This window comes from Pipra filicauda, unplaced genomic scaffold (assembly GCF_003945595.2).
Source record: "Pipra filicauda isolate LSUMZ 115617 unplaced genomic scaffold, ASM394559v2 scaffold177_size2800117_pilon, whole genome shotgun sequence".
NCBI classification, from domain to species: domain Eukaryota; kingdom Metazoa; phylum Chordata; class Aves; order Passeriformes; family Pipridae; genus Pipra; species Pipra filicauda.
Genome location: NW_024104284.1, coordinates 2,095,342 through 2,113,127, shown reverse-complemented (window position 1 = coordinate 2,113,127; position 17,786 = coordinate 2,095,342). Strand labels below are relative to the sequence as shown.

The 17,786-nt window shown below is 37.6% G+C and overlaps 1 long non-coding RNA gene across 2 annotated transcripts; it reads left to right on the top strand.

The window, feature by feature from the left end:
• The first annotated feature begins 2,053 nt into the window (after positions 1 to 2,053).
• Positions 2,054 to 17,315, top strand: LOC114000352. 2 transcript variants are annotated; one of them, XR_005562991.1, is made up of 5 exons: positions 2,054 to 2,109; positions 8,049 to 8,175; positions 15,310 to 15,444; positions 16,168 to 16,237; positions 17,078 to 17,315. It is a non-coding gene; the product is annotated as an uncharacterized LOC114000352 (long non-coding RNA). The 2 variants fall into 2 exon arrangements; XR_005562990.1 differs by having other exon boundaries at positions 16,168 to 16,293.
• Positions 17,316 to 17,786: the final 471 nt, after the last annotated feature.

Below are 17,786 nucleotides of genomic sequence, written 5' to 3'. Positions count from 1 at the left end.
ATTGATAAGCGCTAGTCACACCTGTTCCCTTTTGGTGCTGTGTTTATGATGTGATACCTGGTTTGCCATTTACTAGCCCACTGATTTAGGAAAGCATTTACCAGCTTTGTCGTATGTTCAGGCTTAAGAATCTCAACACTGTTGTTGCCTCAGGTACCTGTTGATAGTTTAGGACAGACCAATGCTTAAAATCTCTCTTTTCCTTGAGAAAAGAAATTGCAGAGTACAAATATAACATTAAGGAAAAATAACCCCTGATTGGTTTTATATGTTATTCTTGATTATTTTCATAATGTATACCATAACGGACTGTTTAAAGAGACTATTTAAAGTTGTGTTTGCTTTCATTTTCCCCTCACACAACTTCACAGAAATGTGTGGTTTCACAGACTCATAATGGTAACTGATGTCCGTGGAAAAGTAGGAAAGCATCTGTGTTAAAACTGACCAAATTTAAACCAACTTTATGAGCTCTCAAAGTCCTTTTGTGCTCAGAACCTCCTCTGTCCTGCTGTCTTACTGGAGCTGAAGGTAGCTGCACTAAGGGACTGCACTTTTCCAGCCAATCCTGTAACAAAACACAGCGAGTTTGTGCCACATTAGGTTAAGACTAAGAGAAAACTACAGCTCTCAAAAATACAGCTTTCTTCACTGTTTGTGAAAAACTGCTTAAGACTGTGTGATCTTGGGATCATGAAACAATTGCAGCCTCACAGTTGCTTGCTTTCTTGGCAAAAAGATAAGATCCCAGCAGTTACTGTGCTCACAGGTGCTGCAGAATACTCAGTGAAACAAGCCAAGAACCATGAGCTTTGCCTTGAATGGAACCCTTCTGGCACTAATTCTTGCAGAGATCCAACTAAGTAACCTCAGTTGCTCAGTCAAAAGTCCCACACCACCTCATTTTATTTCTGACTTCATTGCATGAGATAACTGCTCTTTTCAGACACCGATACTCATGTGCAGAGTGACCTAGAAACTTTTTGCCCCAGTTAGTAGAGGATCTTTACTCCTATCGTGGGACTGATGGAAGAACTGCAAGTGTGTCCATCTCTCAGCAGACTCAGCTGCAGGGCAGTAACTGCCTTTGCTCAATCTGTCACTGATGAAAGGTGTCCATTAGACACAAAATGTGAAAGCAATTATTGGCACTTTTTCAAGGTAATAAAACCACGGTCTGTTCCAGTGATTTATTTCTATCATAATGACCTGCAAAGAGAGAATGAGGTAGATCTGGTTAATGTATGCAGAGACTGGCTTTGCCATTATCTGCTGTTGAATGTGGATAGCAGCACTAGGTGATATGGCAGCTCTGTTTCTACTGTGGTATTCCTCTATGATCTCTGGCAAAGCACCAAGAGCCGATTTAACATTCGCAGTGAAATGTCAAATAGTAGAACTTTATCTCTAGCCTCAGAGAAGCAATGATATGTGATTTATGTGAACAGAAAAGTGTGCTCTGTAGTGACAAGGAGCTAACTTTAAAGTAAATGAGAACTTGGATGACTAATAGAGATGAATAATGAAATAAATAGTTTGAAAGGAAGCTCTTTAAGTCAATCATCTGCTCAAAGTACAGTAACTTCAAAGTTAGGTCAGGTTGCTCAGAGCCTTGTCCCTTGAGTTTTTAAATTCTTCAGGGATGGAAATTATACAGTATTTATCCATGATACCCAATTATTCTCATGTAATTCATTTTCCTTCTTGCACTATATGGCAGTTGCCTCTTTTCCCCTTTGCTATGCACTTCCATGATGATAAAGTCTGAATCCATTCTCTCTAAACTCTATTTAGGTATTTCAAGACTGAAATTAGAATCCCCTCTCTCTTCTCCTTTAGCTTTCTTTTCTACAGGCTAAACAAACGCGGTTCCTTCCAAAGTATGTCCATGGCAGGGGGGTTGGAACTAGATGATCATTAAGGTCCTTTCCAACCCAAACAATTCTGTGATTCTATGATTCTGTGAGTCTGTGGTTCTATGATTCTATGATTCTACATGCCATCTCCCTGAATACCTTAGTAACCCTCTAGATTTCCTGTTTGTTGATATATTTACTGAGAAGCACAAAACTGGGCACAGTACTCCAGATGTAGCTTCATCAGTGCCAGGTAAAGGGAAATAATTCCTTTCTTCTGTCTAGTTGCCACGCTCTAGCTAGCATTGGTCAATATATAGTTAGCCTTCACAATTGTAAGGGCTCATGTCCGCCAGGACTTGCATCTTTTTTACTGAAGTCTAGATAGACAACATCCACACCCTTTCCCTCACCCACTAAATGGATCACCTGGTCATAGAAAGAGATAAGGTTGGTCAAGCAAGACCTGCCTTTCATAAACCCATGCTGACTGAGCCAGATCCAGTGGTTGTATTGTATGTGCTGCATGATGGCACTCAAGATGATCTGCTCCATACCTTCCCTGGCAGTGAGCTGAGGCTGACAGACCTGTAGTTCCCCAGAGCCTCCTTCCAGCTCTTCTTGTAGATGCTTCACATTTGCTAACCTCCACTCAACTGGGACCTCCTTGGATACCCAGAACCACTCACAAATGATGGAAAGTGGCTCAATGAACATTTTCACCAACTTCCTCAGAATTCTTGGATGGATCCCTTCGAGCGCCACAGACTTGTGTGCATCTATGCAATACAGCATGTTGCTGAGCGTCTTCCCTTGGATTATGGAGGCATCATTCTGTTCCCTGTCCCTCTCTTTCAGCTCAGCGGACTGATTACCCCAAGAACAACTGGTCCCACTATTCCTCCCTCCGCACAGTGTGGGGCTTGGGCTCTTGTCTCTCTTTATGAAGGTTCTATCTTCTGTTCATCCTCTCTGATGCTACTGTATGCTCAGCTCCTTTGTTGTTCCTTCAACTGGTTGCTCGACTGATGACTTAACCAGGGCCCACTTCCAGCAGGTGACACTACTATAGTCCCGGCAAGTGTTCTCAGGGAGTGGCACCCAACACTCTTTGCAGACTGAGACCTGTATGGTTTCATCCTTCTTTCAAGTTCTGTCCAAAGGTGAATCTCTCACAAATGCATCTCATACTTCAACTTCCCATAATAGGGAGACAGATCATGTGTTAAGTACATGAGTATGGACAGTCACCTCACAAAAATACCTTGATTGCCTCCCCTTTTGAATTGTATTGATCTTTACTGCATGACTACATGCAGTGGTTTGCTGTTGTGTATCAAAGGGACCTCGGATTTCTGCGGTGTGACCTCCTGCCCCTTTTACCCATGTCTTCTCTTTTTATCCCTCTAGTCTGTTCATAGCCCTTGCCTCCAGGTATGAACAGAGCTTGTGTGGGCAAGGACACTTCTGTTTTCAAAATCCCTGTGTTTTACTGCTGAGATCTAATGACAGTATGAAAGATACAGGGATGCTGGAAAAGAAGCCTCAGTTCACACTACCATGAAAAATTGATTTCCTCTGCTTTTAACAGCTGTAACTGTATGTTTCCTAATTTTCTGTGTACCTGCCCAGATATCTCAGGCTATGACTTGCAAAAGCCTTGAGAACTCACAGTAAGAGTAATCGGATCTACATTTTTGCATATGAAGGGCTACTCATTGCAAGTGCCTTGAAAAAACCAGAACCAGAATGCCTCAGATTAGGCAACCAAAATCAGCAGGTATTTTGAAATGTACCCTTTGTGTGTGGAATGCCACTCCTCTACCACAACGGTAAAATAAATTACTTTGTGAGACACATGCACGCACTGTAGTGAGAAAAACTCCTAAGAGAGTTCATAGCTCTGTCTTCAGAACAATATGTATTAAATCATTTTGAGGGCCACACACTGAGTATCAAAGGGAAAACAGTACTGGATTATTGTTCATTAAGTGAGCATCGTTCGTCTGATGCACCAAAGGAAACAGGAGTTCTGCTGAATAAAAAGCCTGTGACTATATAATGACATTACATCTTATTATAAGAAAGTGAGGGAAGAAGATGACTTCCACGATATAAACTCTAGTATTAGTAATTTATGGAGAGCTTATGCTAGACATAACATTACCACCACAGTTGTCACCAGGGAAGTGTTTGCCTTTTTGCTGAATGCAGACCAAATCCAGAATGTCTTATGTCCCCTACTCAATATATAGCACAGCAACATCCTGCACTGTTGCTTTTTTTTTAGAGTTACATCACCAATTGTTTAACATCCTTTCCTGCCCACCACCATTTCCCCATTCATTTTTCCATCTGTCATGCATTAATGACCTTAATTTATCTGATGAAGATTATTACAGTGATGAAAGCATAACTATTGAAAGGAGGCAGTAACATCGTTAGGCTTGTCAGCTGGAGGAGATGCTGGATTTCTGTGGACTAGCATTTGTGACTTTGTGTCTGTCAAACTTGGTTACTTTTATGAGGCTGAAATCCTGACCTTAATATTTTCTGCCTTCTTGCTGCCTATTTCTGAAGGTTACGTAGTCATTATCTTTCTCCAACTTGAGTGAATTTATCTCTCAAGGATGAAGGATGGGGAAAGGAGGTAATGATGACAGTTAGCAAGCTGTGACAGATCATACTGAAACATCTCAGCTACCAAAAAGCCAGCACCTCCTCCACTTGATGATCCTGCTTCTGACTCTTCACCTTCCACACCATACACTGTCCTTGTGTATTTAGATTGTACTTAAGTCCCTGTATTCATCTTCATTCTATTACATTAATTCTTAAGGTAAAAATTGCTTTGATGTCTGCTGACTTGCTAATCACTGCGCTTTTTAGGAACACAAGCTTCACAGACAGAAGCATAACTGCTTTGTGACATTGGGGTGGATGAAAATAATGTTACACTTATATTTGTCACCAACCTCCTAAGTCTTCTGATACAAGAAAATAAGTTATCCTTTGTCAGTTTTGGCGAAGTGGTCCAGTTCAGTTTAGTCCATCAGTGAAGGTGGTTTCAGCTAACATACTTGACTGCCAAGGGAGTAGGGAGCTCCCTTACATATATTTTGCATGAACCTGCAGAGGTTGTGCCCTCCAGGTAGTGGGCAGGAATAACAAAGTAAGGGCAGTATCACTAGAGCTGAAAGTGGACAACTTCTTTAGGATTAATAACAGTGATCCGTTGAAGTCAGCCTTTTCTACCAGTAGGAAGCAGAATAAATTATATCAGGAAAAGAAACCCAGCTTAGACTGTGTGCTTTTTCTTAATGGATTCAGAACAGTCTCAAGACAGGAACTGAATGAATTTACCTGCTTATGCCAGATATCCAGCTGCTATAATGAGGGTTACAAAGACTCGTGCATCCAGGTTTCCTTTAGCACTCGAGATCACAGTGCTGGCTCCCTGTCCTATGGGATAAAGGATTAATATAAATTGTAAATATTTCTTTCCAAAACAAACATTATTTTGAGACACACAGGTACAAGTAGGAGAAACCACTTTCCATCATCATATGTTCCTGGAGACTTCAGTATGTGAAATAATTTTTTTTCTCCTATCCATATTTACACAGGAGAAATGTAATTAGAGGTTGGGATAAAGGAGGCTGTAAGCAAGCAAAACAATAGCAAAACATTAGCTTTAGTAATTCTTGCTGTATTTCTTGTTCCAAGAAAGAAACAACTATTTTTTACTGATATTGCACCACAGGAAGAGTGCAAGGGCAACAACAGGGATCTTGGGCTGATGTGATAGTTTTACATGACAATAGTTTTCTTGAGGTAGTCTCTCTAGGAGTCAGTCTATTGCAAGATCTCATCTATTACTGGTGAGAAAGAAAAGAGAACACCCACAGACAGTCTCTTCTGGGAAGTGGGCAAAATGATGGTCTGGTGTTCTTCCAGCAAATAAACTAACAGCAGCTAGATTTCAGTCTGCTGCAGAGATTTCTCACAGGCAGATTCTCCCTCAGTGGAATCAGGTTAACTCTTTTTGTTTGTTCAGTGTTTTTTTTTTAAAACTGCATTACTTTACACAGGAAATACTCAGATTAACAAAATACTTCTAAAAATGGTCAATATTATATTTTTTTAGTGAGACATGCAAGGACCTAGAGTAATAAGGGCTCCATTACTCAAATTATGAAGAGAAAAACTTTGAAAACATGGTTTCTAAGACAGGTTATGGGTAGCATGTTATGAGTGCCTCTGAGTAACTCTTACATGGAGTGGTTTAAGCTAAACTGATCTTTTTGGTGTTACTTCTGGTTTAACATTGCTAGTTGGAAGTAGATGTTGTGCAGAAATCCTACTGAGTAGTAGTCTGCACTGTAGATTAAGTACATAGACAAGTCAGATTGGTTTGTTTTAACAAGAGCTTATAAAGACAGACTTTACCTAGCTGTTGTACATGAACAACACATATCAGTATAGTAGGAGGAAAAAAATGACCCTGACAGAAAACAGTTATGATGGAAGAAAGACAGTCAAGAGTATAACAAGGTAGAGGTGTTTTATTTTACTTCCTTCTTTTTTTTTTTTTTTTTTTTTAAAAAGGGTGGGAAAGAATAAACAGTGAAGCAATGCCAAAGAAACCTAATATGTTTTAAGGCTTATTCCTTACAGGATTCAAAAATATTTTAAGTAATGTTCGATACAAATGGAAGGCAAAAAATCCTTCAAAAAATAAAATTAAATCCTTCTTTTTCCAATAAAATAATTTTAATTTAAAGCAAAGCTATCAGCTCTAATCTTTATTAGAACACCCCTATTAGGGACACACAAGCTGATGTCCTTCCCCACAGTCACAAAGACTAAACCAAAGCAGTTCAGGATGGTTTGTCATGAGATCATCATCTAAATACACTTTCTCTAAAGATCTTCCATCTTGAGTATTCCCTCACTCCCATTCTAAACTTAGGAGGGAAAAATTTGAAGTTTCTTTTTTTGACATCTTTTACTACATTTTTTCCTTTCACATATGCTTCTCTCTCTTTAGTGACATAATTCTCAAGTCTTAAACAGAGTTTTGAAGAACAATGTCTTTCTAAAGTACTTTCACTGTCTTAGTTATCCATCCAAATCTAAATGCTGTTGCCAGTTATTTATTTGGGAATTACTCAAACCAGAATGATTCAGCTCATGCAGCTGGCACAGGTTCAGGAAAACTGATAGGCTGAACTTGATCAGATTCTTATCAGTTAAAATGTATTAAGCTTTTTAAAACATTTTAAAACTATTGCCTAGTAAAGGTCAATGGAAAAGCCCATGTAATGACAAGAAAAAGTTATTTTTGGATATTAATGTGTTGTCTATCAATTCTTGATTGTCCTTGTTTAGCAAAAACTAGAAGAGACATGCCATAGCACTTATGCATGAAGCTAGAGCTAGTGCTCTTTAAACAAAAGAATCAGCATGAGAGCTCTGAGCATATTCTAAAACTAAAATACTTTTGGGGTCTTAAATATTTATTTTAAGGCTGAATCTAATTCTAGACTTCAGAGTTGCAAGACTGTTTACCAAATAAGGCATCAGATTGCTTAGTTTCTTTGAGATAAGCCATTTATTTCAATACTATTTAATGGTAATTCAATGAACCAAAACTTGACATATTCAGAACCAGCTGTTCAGAATTAGACTGCACAATTTTCCATATTCCAACAAGAAAAGTAGGAACAAAATTATGTTTTTTGTTTTGGTTTTCTGTATTTTCTATTATGGTTACAGAATGTAATGTAACTTAAAAAGCCACCGGATTTTTTTATAATGCCAAACCACCCAATTGACAGCATTAAAAACACAATTTCATGAATCAGATTCAATCTATAAATTGAAACCAAACTCTACAAAGATCCAAGTAATTACAAGTAATTATGGAATAGACCTTTACAATAATAAAACTAAATAGTTTGTGCTGAAATGACCAAGAAAAAGATCTTGGCCTTGGTAAATGATCTTTACTTGTGGGACCATGGAAAAGCTTTCCACCCTATCTCAGCTAACAAGCTAAAGACATAAGTAGGTTCCTGGGTATTCAGGATTTTAAAGATAGTTTAGAGGTAGTTATACAATAGTATTAGGATATTTGTATCCTAGAAATTCTAGGAAGGATTTCTAGAAAAAAGTTCTTCTTTGTCATAGGGAAACAGCTGAAGGGCCCAGCCCAGGGCAGAACATTAAGTGCAACCAGCTGCATTCCCTGGTTCAGGGAGCTCTGCCACAGGCATCAGAACTGCTGGACTGATATTGTCAAACAAAGTGAAGACATGTGAGTACAGAAAACAATCTAATGGCCTGAAGAGAGGGCAGAAAGATGGGAGCACTGACATCCTGGCTGGTTGCTTTAATTCAGATTTAGCCTTAAGAACACAGGATCAGGAGTAGCATTCAGGGTAAACGATTCATGAACTCTGTTTGATAAAGATGGTCAGGTCAAATGCCACGAAAGTTTTTCAGGAAGGAGATTGTCCTTAATATCCATAAGATGATCTGATTGTAGGTCAAATTTCTTAGAGGACTGCAGGACACTGCAATTGAACAGCATGATAACTGAGAGGATGACTAGATAAACACCTGAAATTTGGAAAATCAAGAGAAAAATGATAAATAATTCAACTTCAGGAAACAACAGTTCTAGCTCTCTAAATGAAACATATGAGAAGGAACAAACTTTTATTGCAGCAACAGAATGATATCATGGGCCATATGTTCAAATATTGATTACATATTCAAGAGTTCTCTGAACCTGCAAAGGTTCATTCTGCAAAGTTGTACATCCAAATCCTCCAAAAAACTAGAGGAAAACATTAAACTAAATATATTTGACTTGGACTGGAGCATAGCCTAATGCAGCTATCTATATTTCAATTTCTGTTTTGAATTTTAGCTGACAGATAGAGTTAGTTAAATTCAAGTTAAATTCAATTAAATGCAAGAAAAAGTGAAGAATATGTCTTTCAGTTTTAAGCAGAAGTTTTGAGCACCAGTTAAACAACTCTATTCAAGTACTTGGATCCAGACAGACAAATTCTTCAACTACAACTGTACAAGCAAACACAATTTTGGTAAAGCCTCTGAAAACAGAGTCCTGACCAGATAAAGTCATGAGGAACTGTCACAGAACAAGTGGGTTTCTCATTTTATCTTAACTAGACAGAAAAATTAGTTGTTGAGGAAATACTCTAGGAAAACAGAGTAGAGTTCGTTAAGTATACAACATATTGGCAAGACATCAAAACTAAAATGTCATGAAAAGTTGTAGCAATCTAGGCAAGTAGAAAAAAAAATTTTGTCAAAGACTGATACAAGTAAACTTCAACATGCTAGAGAATGATCATATCCACTTGAAAGATCTGGCCTCTTTGAAACAAAGACAGATGAAAGTACATGACAACCTTGAGATACATGAGGCAGTTGATAAAAAATTAAAACAATACAGAACAGGTTTTTCAAATTATAAAGCCCAGGCCTGGTTAGCCAGTCAATTCCCTTTACTGGCAAAATGTCCTGAGGCTAGTTTTGAAAACCATCCATAAGTATTTCATTTAGCTGCATTGCAAGAGGAAAGAAAAATACATAAAAAGAAAAAAACAAAACAAAACAAAAACCCCACAGGTTTACTAAAAGCTTAGTCATGAGGATAGTCTCTCAGAGAAGGATAGAAGGTTTATAGCCTGATTCCTGAGTATGCTTCTTTGCAATAATGAGATATAAAGAAAGTAGGGAAAATTATATAACAGTTGCCAAGGTATCAGTATCACAGCATCATTTATGTACAATCAGCTTATTTTATATAGTTTTATCTGTTTCATTCACTTCCGTCACCCATAGATGCTGACCTGAAATGGAATAAACCTACTTTTTGACTTTACAATAGAGCAACTATTTAGCAAGCAAAATGTAACTTCCGTGCTGGACAAGACCTAATGATTTATTGATCACAATTTCTTCTTTTGATAGTAGTTGACGTCTAGTACTTCATGGAGAAGCAGAATTTTATCTCCCCAACAATAAATTACCTAACTACAGACCTTTTTAGTCTGTACATTATCTATTCACTTTAAAAATTCAACCTGTGCCTAAATTTGGGATGTCTTTCAGATCTCCATTCTACAGATTAAGCATTTCACTTACTACTGTGTTCAAAACAACCTAGGCATTTTGTGGAGTGATTCCTTCATTTTTTTGCTCCAAAGACTGACATCCACACAGTGTAACTTCACATATTTTTTTCCCCACAATTTGGCACTGCATGTTGAAGAAGGTACTAGCATTATCTTCCTAAATTTAGGGTGAAACCTTTGACAGATCTTAAAAGGTCTGAATGGTTTTCAAGGCAGTTATTGTATTTTGACAAGTTTCAGAGTTGGTTTGCATACCCTGGCATTTTTCTGCAAATCCTGCAAAATCGTTTGCTAATTGAAGGAGATAAAGAAATTAGTCACTATAGAGAATATTCCTTATGAAGGTTTCAGATCAAAGATGCACCTCATTTTTTTGGCAATAGAATGGCTATTTGACATTAGTGTGCAACACTTAAAGACTAATTTAGTTTCCAAGAAGCTATCCACAGACAGGGAATTTAACAAAGGTATTCGTTCACTGCTTTTCTAGCCATCTCATTTGAAATAACATCTTGAGCCACAAACAGCTACAATCTAAAGGGTGTATAATTTGAGAAGCATATTTCAACTTAAAACTCAGTTTCTCCTGATTTTCACGTCTAATGGTGCTGCTACATGTGATTAAGAAAATTCACAAGAGGTTTTGTTTGTTTGTTTTGTTTTAAATTGTCTGAACATTTGCAACTCTTGATTTGGAGAACTGGACTGTTGTCCTTACAAGAGATTTGGATAACACTGGAAATTGTGAGGACGATGGGGAGCAGGGACAGAGCATGCAACTACTAATCAGAAAGTATGAAGAAAGAAATTATCATTAGTAATTAGAAATGAGATGTTGGATGCCATTCGAAAACTACAGGTCGGGAATTGTCTTTCTGTGTGTTCAAAGAGTTTGGTAAGACATCCAAAGGCCTGGAAGCAAATCAGGGAATATCGGATTCCTAGCTGTGCACAATGTGAAGCATCACTCCACTAGTTTTCACTGATGAATTTAGAGGAATATTTGACATTCAAATAACTTTTAGACAATTGGTGACTTTGGAAGAGGGCTAAGGACAGCACATATCTCGTGACAGACAGCATGCTGAGCTGGCAGATGCCAACACCAGACTTAAAAATTTTGGTTCCCTCTCATCAAGTAGGACCTTCATGTCACAAAGATTGCCTAGTTACTTTGTAGAAAATTAGGCATCTAGTTAGGGTCAATTCTTAATACTTAGCATAAAAATATTCACAAAAGCTAGATTTAGGCACAGAAGGTTGTTTACTCTTATTGATGAAAAGACAAACATATTTTTGCAATTTAGTTTCAATTTCTACAGATGATTCAAGGCAGAAGACCCTTGCTACCCCCTTAGTTCAATTTAATTTTTTTTTTTGTGAATACTCTTTTTCTTTTGTGATGATTGAAGGTTTTTCTTCCCATTTGAGATTCTAAGAATTCTTCCAGCATTGCTGCAAGGTTTTTTTTATTGCATTTTGCAACCAGCTGTGATCTGTAAATCTATTAGAAAGAGTGTCAAATGTCTATTGTTTGGTCCTTGAGCAGCACAAATCTTACATTTTTTCTTTGTTTCCAAATTCACTAATACTGTCATCTCCAGAGAAAGCTTCATAAATACAATCTGGCATATACAAATAAATTGAGTTGTGCTCGTTTCCCTAGATATCTGGGGTATAAAAGGAGAAAACCAAAGAAACCTACTGAGCAATTCTTCTCAACATGTTCTTAAGAAACTCAAAGCAGAGACCATCTGCAGACTGCCATAAATAGAAGGAACATACTTCAGAGGGTGCATTCTCTTACCATTTATACCATCAGTGTCTTAGCCATAGCTGAGGTAGGGAAGCTCAAAGTTCCAAGTTTACTGCAGAATCACACATACTGGATTTTATATGGGAGAAACTATGCCACCCAGTGGAAGCTTAAAATCATAGAAGAAAAAGCACTGAGGGAGAAAAGGGGAAAAAGATTTCCCTGATATTTCAAATTAAAAAAGTGAAATCCATGATAGAACAATTTACCATCAAACGATTAAGAAAAAGTATATGAGGAAACAACTCTGATGCTCATAGCTGATTTCATTAACACCAGACAAAAAAAAATCTTCATGTTAATTAGAACTTCCCAAAGACATCTAACCAGATCTCTGGTGGAAGTTCTATATGCCATGAGCAGACCTGTTGGAATATGGTGCAGCGTCTATTACTTTGGAGTTTCTCTTCCAAGGAAAATAAGTTACAAAAAAGATGATATAGTGGAAGAGGCAGCCTACCTAACTGATCATCTCAACAGAGCAACTCCCTGGAACCTTGAAATAAAGACAGAGAACAACCAAGTGCTTTGGAAAAAGTATGAAAATGTGGTTAAAACAATTTCTACAGACAAAATAGAGTTAGATTTGAAACCTCTGTATTTCATTTTGTCCTATCTCTATCGCCTTGCAGTCATTTATGATCACATTGAGAAAGCTTGTTTTGCCAAAGGATTTTAAAAAACCTCAACAGTTTCCATTTTGTTTGGAGATATTTTTCTTTCATTTATGCATCACCGTATTGGGGCTACCTGAGGTGATGTTAATTTGTTCCATAGCAGCCCTCACAATGCTGTTACTAGTATTGGTAGCTGGAAAGGTGTTGATAACACACCACTGTGTTGGCTGCTGCTGCTGAGGACTGCTCCCACAGCATCAAGGACATCTCTACAGCATTCCCCTCTCACCAGTCGGCAAGATCTTGGGAGAGGACACAGCCAGTACAGTTGACTCAAACTGACCGAAGGAGTGTCCCATACCATGCCACATGTGCTCAGTAAAAAATGTCAAGAGAAAGGAAGTGGGGTGAAGATGGAGTGGGCAGTGGGGGGGCCATTGTCATTAAAGACATTTGTCTTCTAGAGCAACTGCTACACATACTGAAGCGTTTGTCCTAGGAAGTGGCTGAACATTACCCGTTGATGGGAAGAGGAGAGTAAATCATTTGTTTTCCTTTGCTTTGGCACACAGTCCTTACTGTTGCTTATTAAACTGCCTTTTTCTTGACCTACAATTTTTTTTTCCATCCTGTTTTGTTCCCCCTTGTCCTGCTGAGGAGGCGAGTCATAGAGTGGCTTGGTGGGCACTTGGCATGCAGCCAAGGTCAACCCATCACAACCACTACTAACCTATAAGGCATTTCTGTTGGTGCTACTTGTTACCCAAACAGTTAACAAAAAGTGCTAGTTGGAATAATACAACATACAAAAAGTACCGTTTCAGGGTCTTCCTAATTTTTATTTTTTTTCCTCATATTCAGAAATACATGTATTCCTCTAATCCTATCATACACCACTTGGTGTAGTGGGGTAGTTATTAAAGTACCTCAGTGAGTAACCAATAATTTTGTATTTTATTACAAATGCCTACACAATATTCCAAATGTTGAATACCTTATATGCAAAATGTGGAAAAATAAATTATGTATATAAGTAGAAGGCACACTGAGTGCTAAATATCCTGTATTATAGTTATCATACCTGGCATTTAGTTACTTTTGGTCATAATCACAAAACCCACTATCTATTTTGTCATAATTTTTAATACAGACTATAATTTTGATTATTGGTGTACACAATCTTATGAATAAAAAAGAAGAAAAAATCAATGATAATAAGAAAACCCCACTTTAAAAAAGATATTTGCATTTATATATTTTAGTCTTCCACATATTAAATTGCATTCAAAGTGAATTTCACAGTATTGACTCTCTAATTTGTTTAAAGTCCCATAAAAATGTGTATGTTTGTAGTATATTAAAAATATCCATTGAATGAAAACATACAATTACTATAATCAGGGAAACTATTAGAAAAAAGGAAGAAAGAGTGTGAAAAATCTTGTACCAAAAATTGATGGTCATTGCGATTCTTACAGAATTCTATTGTAAGTAAGGAGTTGATTAAAGTAAGAAAGACTATTGAAAACATTATATATCCTTTCTTATGAAGTTTGTGGTAGGAGTCTTCTGAAAGTGAGTACAATCTAGAAGTTTTGTGGATTTTTTTTTCTTGCACCTATACTTACATTAAAATAAAAAGTCCTAAAATGAATGTACTGTGTAATGGCATCATACTTAAACATAAAATACAAACAGGGATGCCTTCCTCTTTGGGTACAGCTACACTGCTTCCTCCAGTGCCCACATCAATGTAAGAAGTTCTTGTTTTCTTTCCTGTCTAGTGAAGGGATTTCAGTCCTGTATTCCTGTGTCTCCCAGGCATATGCTGAATCCATAAGCTAGTCTCAAGTTTGGTGCCAAATAAATTACCATCACTTGAAAAACTTCCCTAGCATTTTTGACCTGTCATAAACATTGTATGTCCATGCCATAAGGGAGAAATAGTTCCTTCAGTTTTCTCAGTTGTGATAATTTAATTTTCTTTATTTTTCTAGTGGAAAATAAAATATGTAGGATGAAGGATTTTGTATGATGGTTAGCATGGCTTCTTACCTATATAAAGTTGCAACTAATTCTCTAGTCAAATTCAAGGCTGGGAAATTACACTACAGCAAACTGCAGTGATTTCTGTATTGCTAAACAGAGTGTTAAAGCCAAACCAAAGATGAAAGGATTTTCTATAGTATCTTTTGTATTAGAAAATAATGCACCATCATGGCACTAACAAAAAAAAATTGTAGGAACTCATCTTCTCTCACAACTATTCTATTGTGTTTTACACAGATTCTTTTCTCACCTTACCCTTTCCAAAGTTTTTCCAATTCTTAGGGTGCAGATATACAGAACAGCAAAAGGAAGTGGACTGGCACTCCTCTAACCTCAGTCAGCCTGTCTAGAGAATTAAACACAAGCTGTTTGTTATTTCTCTCCAGCAGCTGGTTCCCAGTTTCCTGCAGTGGCCTGATCACTAGTATTCCCTTCCTAAATAATAAAATTTTTATTCCCCCATATGCTGTTTTACAAATTTCAAAGCTCCATTTTCCATCTCTCCCTTCCACCATACATGCCTGCAGTCCTCCTAATGCCCAGCTTCAAGGATTCTTTCTCCCCCATCCGCAGACCTATCACAGACACAGCTCCACCACAGAGAGAAGGAGTCTTTCAGAAAAAGTGGTATGAGGGGACCAGATTTTTATTTTGATTGCTATGGTGAAGAAAACATGTGGCCATTCTCTTTTTCGCCATTATTTGCTTTCCACCAAAACCAGAATGGATGACTTGTACAGGCATACACTTGTCAGTTATTACAGAGAACAGCTTTGTAAACTGCTCTATTGTTTCAGTGGGTGGAAACCAAGACACCAAAGATGAAGTCAATATTAAACTACATAATGTGTAAAACAAGCATGCAAACAGAAGAGGTTTTTTGAAGACCATAAGAAAACCTGACATTTGCCTCAGACCTGAAAGACACACAGGTGAGTAAATGTATACACGGATGGCTAGCCAGTGTGTCCTGTTTCAAAGCAGTGGGTAATAGTGAACTAACTCAGCCTTGAAAGCAAGCTAATGAATAGACAACTGAACAGTTTGCCAGTGAGTTATCTAAACCTTGAACACTCCTGGTAGAAGCAGTACAAAGGGTGAGAAGGGCTGAGCTCAACTATTTGGATTCTGTTGGGTAAATGTTATGAGCACAGCAGTGGCGTCTTATTATTGTGAGCATGTAAATGAAGGAACTGAATCTCTTTGGATAGTGAAGTAGGTACAGATGGTACTGGAGAAATTATTTCGCTGCTACTTGGAACACATGGGGCTGCACAAATATATCTGATCTGTTTTTAAAAAAGCTAGGAGTATTTCTGCCTAGTGACAGAAAGCACAACATATTAAAAAAGAAAACCTCTCTTTATAATAGGATCCAAACTAGTCAACATTCTAAGAAATGGTGAAAATCAGGAAAACTCTAGTCTGCTTATTAGTGCATTAGATTTCAAGACAGAACTCATTTCTGGATGCATGTTAAGACTATGGGAAAGTGGTGTACAACAAGGCAAGTTACTCATCCTTCGTATGAACCTAACTGACATTTTAATGAACTGAATTATGTTTGCATAAATAATTTAATGTAAAGTATAGTAAGGTTGAAATAAGAAAGGAGCAAAGCTGGCTAAATATTTTCTGCTCTCCAACCCTCACAGCTGCTGTTTGTCCCCTCTCCTCCATGCTGTTTTGACAGAAGACTGTGCCATGAATTGGGACAGGGAACTGGTATGGAAGAAAACGAGAAAACACTCTGAAACTAAAAAGTGGAAATGTCCACAGATGTAGGTGTTCTGTTCTTGTTAAAGCAGGAACTTTATTTTTTCACAGAAGTCACTCATTCATCATGACTACCATTCATAGTTATGTATGGCTTTTTAAGAGAAGAGCTTTGTTCTGTAGTGTTCTGAAGAAGGAATGAAAGTACTACTAAGCATGTTCTATCACTTATTCCAAGGCTAGTTCTTTTGCTCTTTTACCAGGAGGACTCTACAAGGATATACCATGTAGTCTAAGCTATTTCAGCGAAACACTTTCTTATGTAAACTGCCTATAGTAATAAAAAGTTCTATTATACTAGCAAAAACCACACATACAGAAAGCAGCGCAGGTTTGACATTATATCTGTGGTTCTACCAGTAGTTTAAACTGATGTAACAGTGCTGTTCCATGACTGGACCTTATGACACAGAACATTAATTTGCAATATAATTTAGAGCATAGAACATACTGTGAAACTTGTTCTGTTTTGGAAGGGAAAGGCAACCTTTTTTGATCTTTTTGCTACTACCTTTAGCAGGGGTGGCAGTGACACTGCAATTCAAGGTAGATAATTAGCCAGCCCACACAGAGCCTGATTACTTTCTAAGAGGAAATAATATGGAGAAATAGACTCAGAAAAACACAACACTTGATTCTCATCACCAAATTCTCACAAGAAATCACAGAATATGTGAAGTTGGAAGGAACCCATAAAGATCGAGTTCAACTCCCTGCTCCTGGCAGAACAACTTAAAAGTGAACTGTATGACTAAAAACATTGACCAGATGCTCCTTCAACTCTGACAGGCTTGATGCCATGACCACTTCCCCAGGGAGCCTGTTCCAGTGACAAACCACCCTCTCAGAGAAGAACATTTTACTAGTGTTCAATCTGAACCTCCCCTGATGCAGCTTCATTCCATTCCACACGTCACCGGAGAGAGATCAGCACCCATTCTTCACTGCCCACCTTGAGGAAGTTGCAGGCTGCAATGTTAAAACTGAACCACATTGCTGTTCATAAAATGACAAGTTTAGCCATTTACCTTGTTTCATCTTTTGTGTCTTTAACAAATTACTCCTCCAGCTACTTTCAAAGGAAAAGCATACAAATGATCTTCCAGATGCAGTCTTTTCAGTCAGATATCTATGACCAGAAATAGAACCTGATGGGGTTTTTTATTCCTTAGATGTCGAAGACGAAAATGATCTGTTTCAAATACAAAATTTAAAAAAATATAGAGTAGATGTGCATAAATACTTAAATTTATTGGATTTTTTCCCCCGAAAGGACATATCATATTGCCCATATGTGCAGACATGTGGGACTAGGGCTTCTCAAAATCCTGTCCTACTCAGATTACTTTTAAGCATCTTGATATTTTTTTGTCAGACCCATCTATATGAATAAAATCTAAAGGGAAAGAAAAGGTGTGGATAGTATGCAAAGAATCAGTTGTTCATTCTCGAATCCACAACTGGAAAATCTTTGTTTACTTGCTTCCTAACTTCTTGA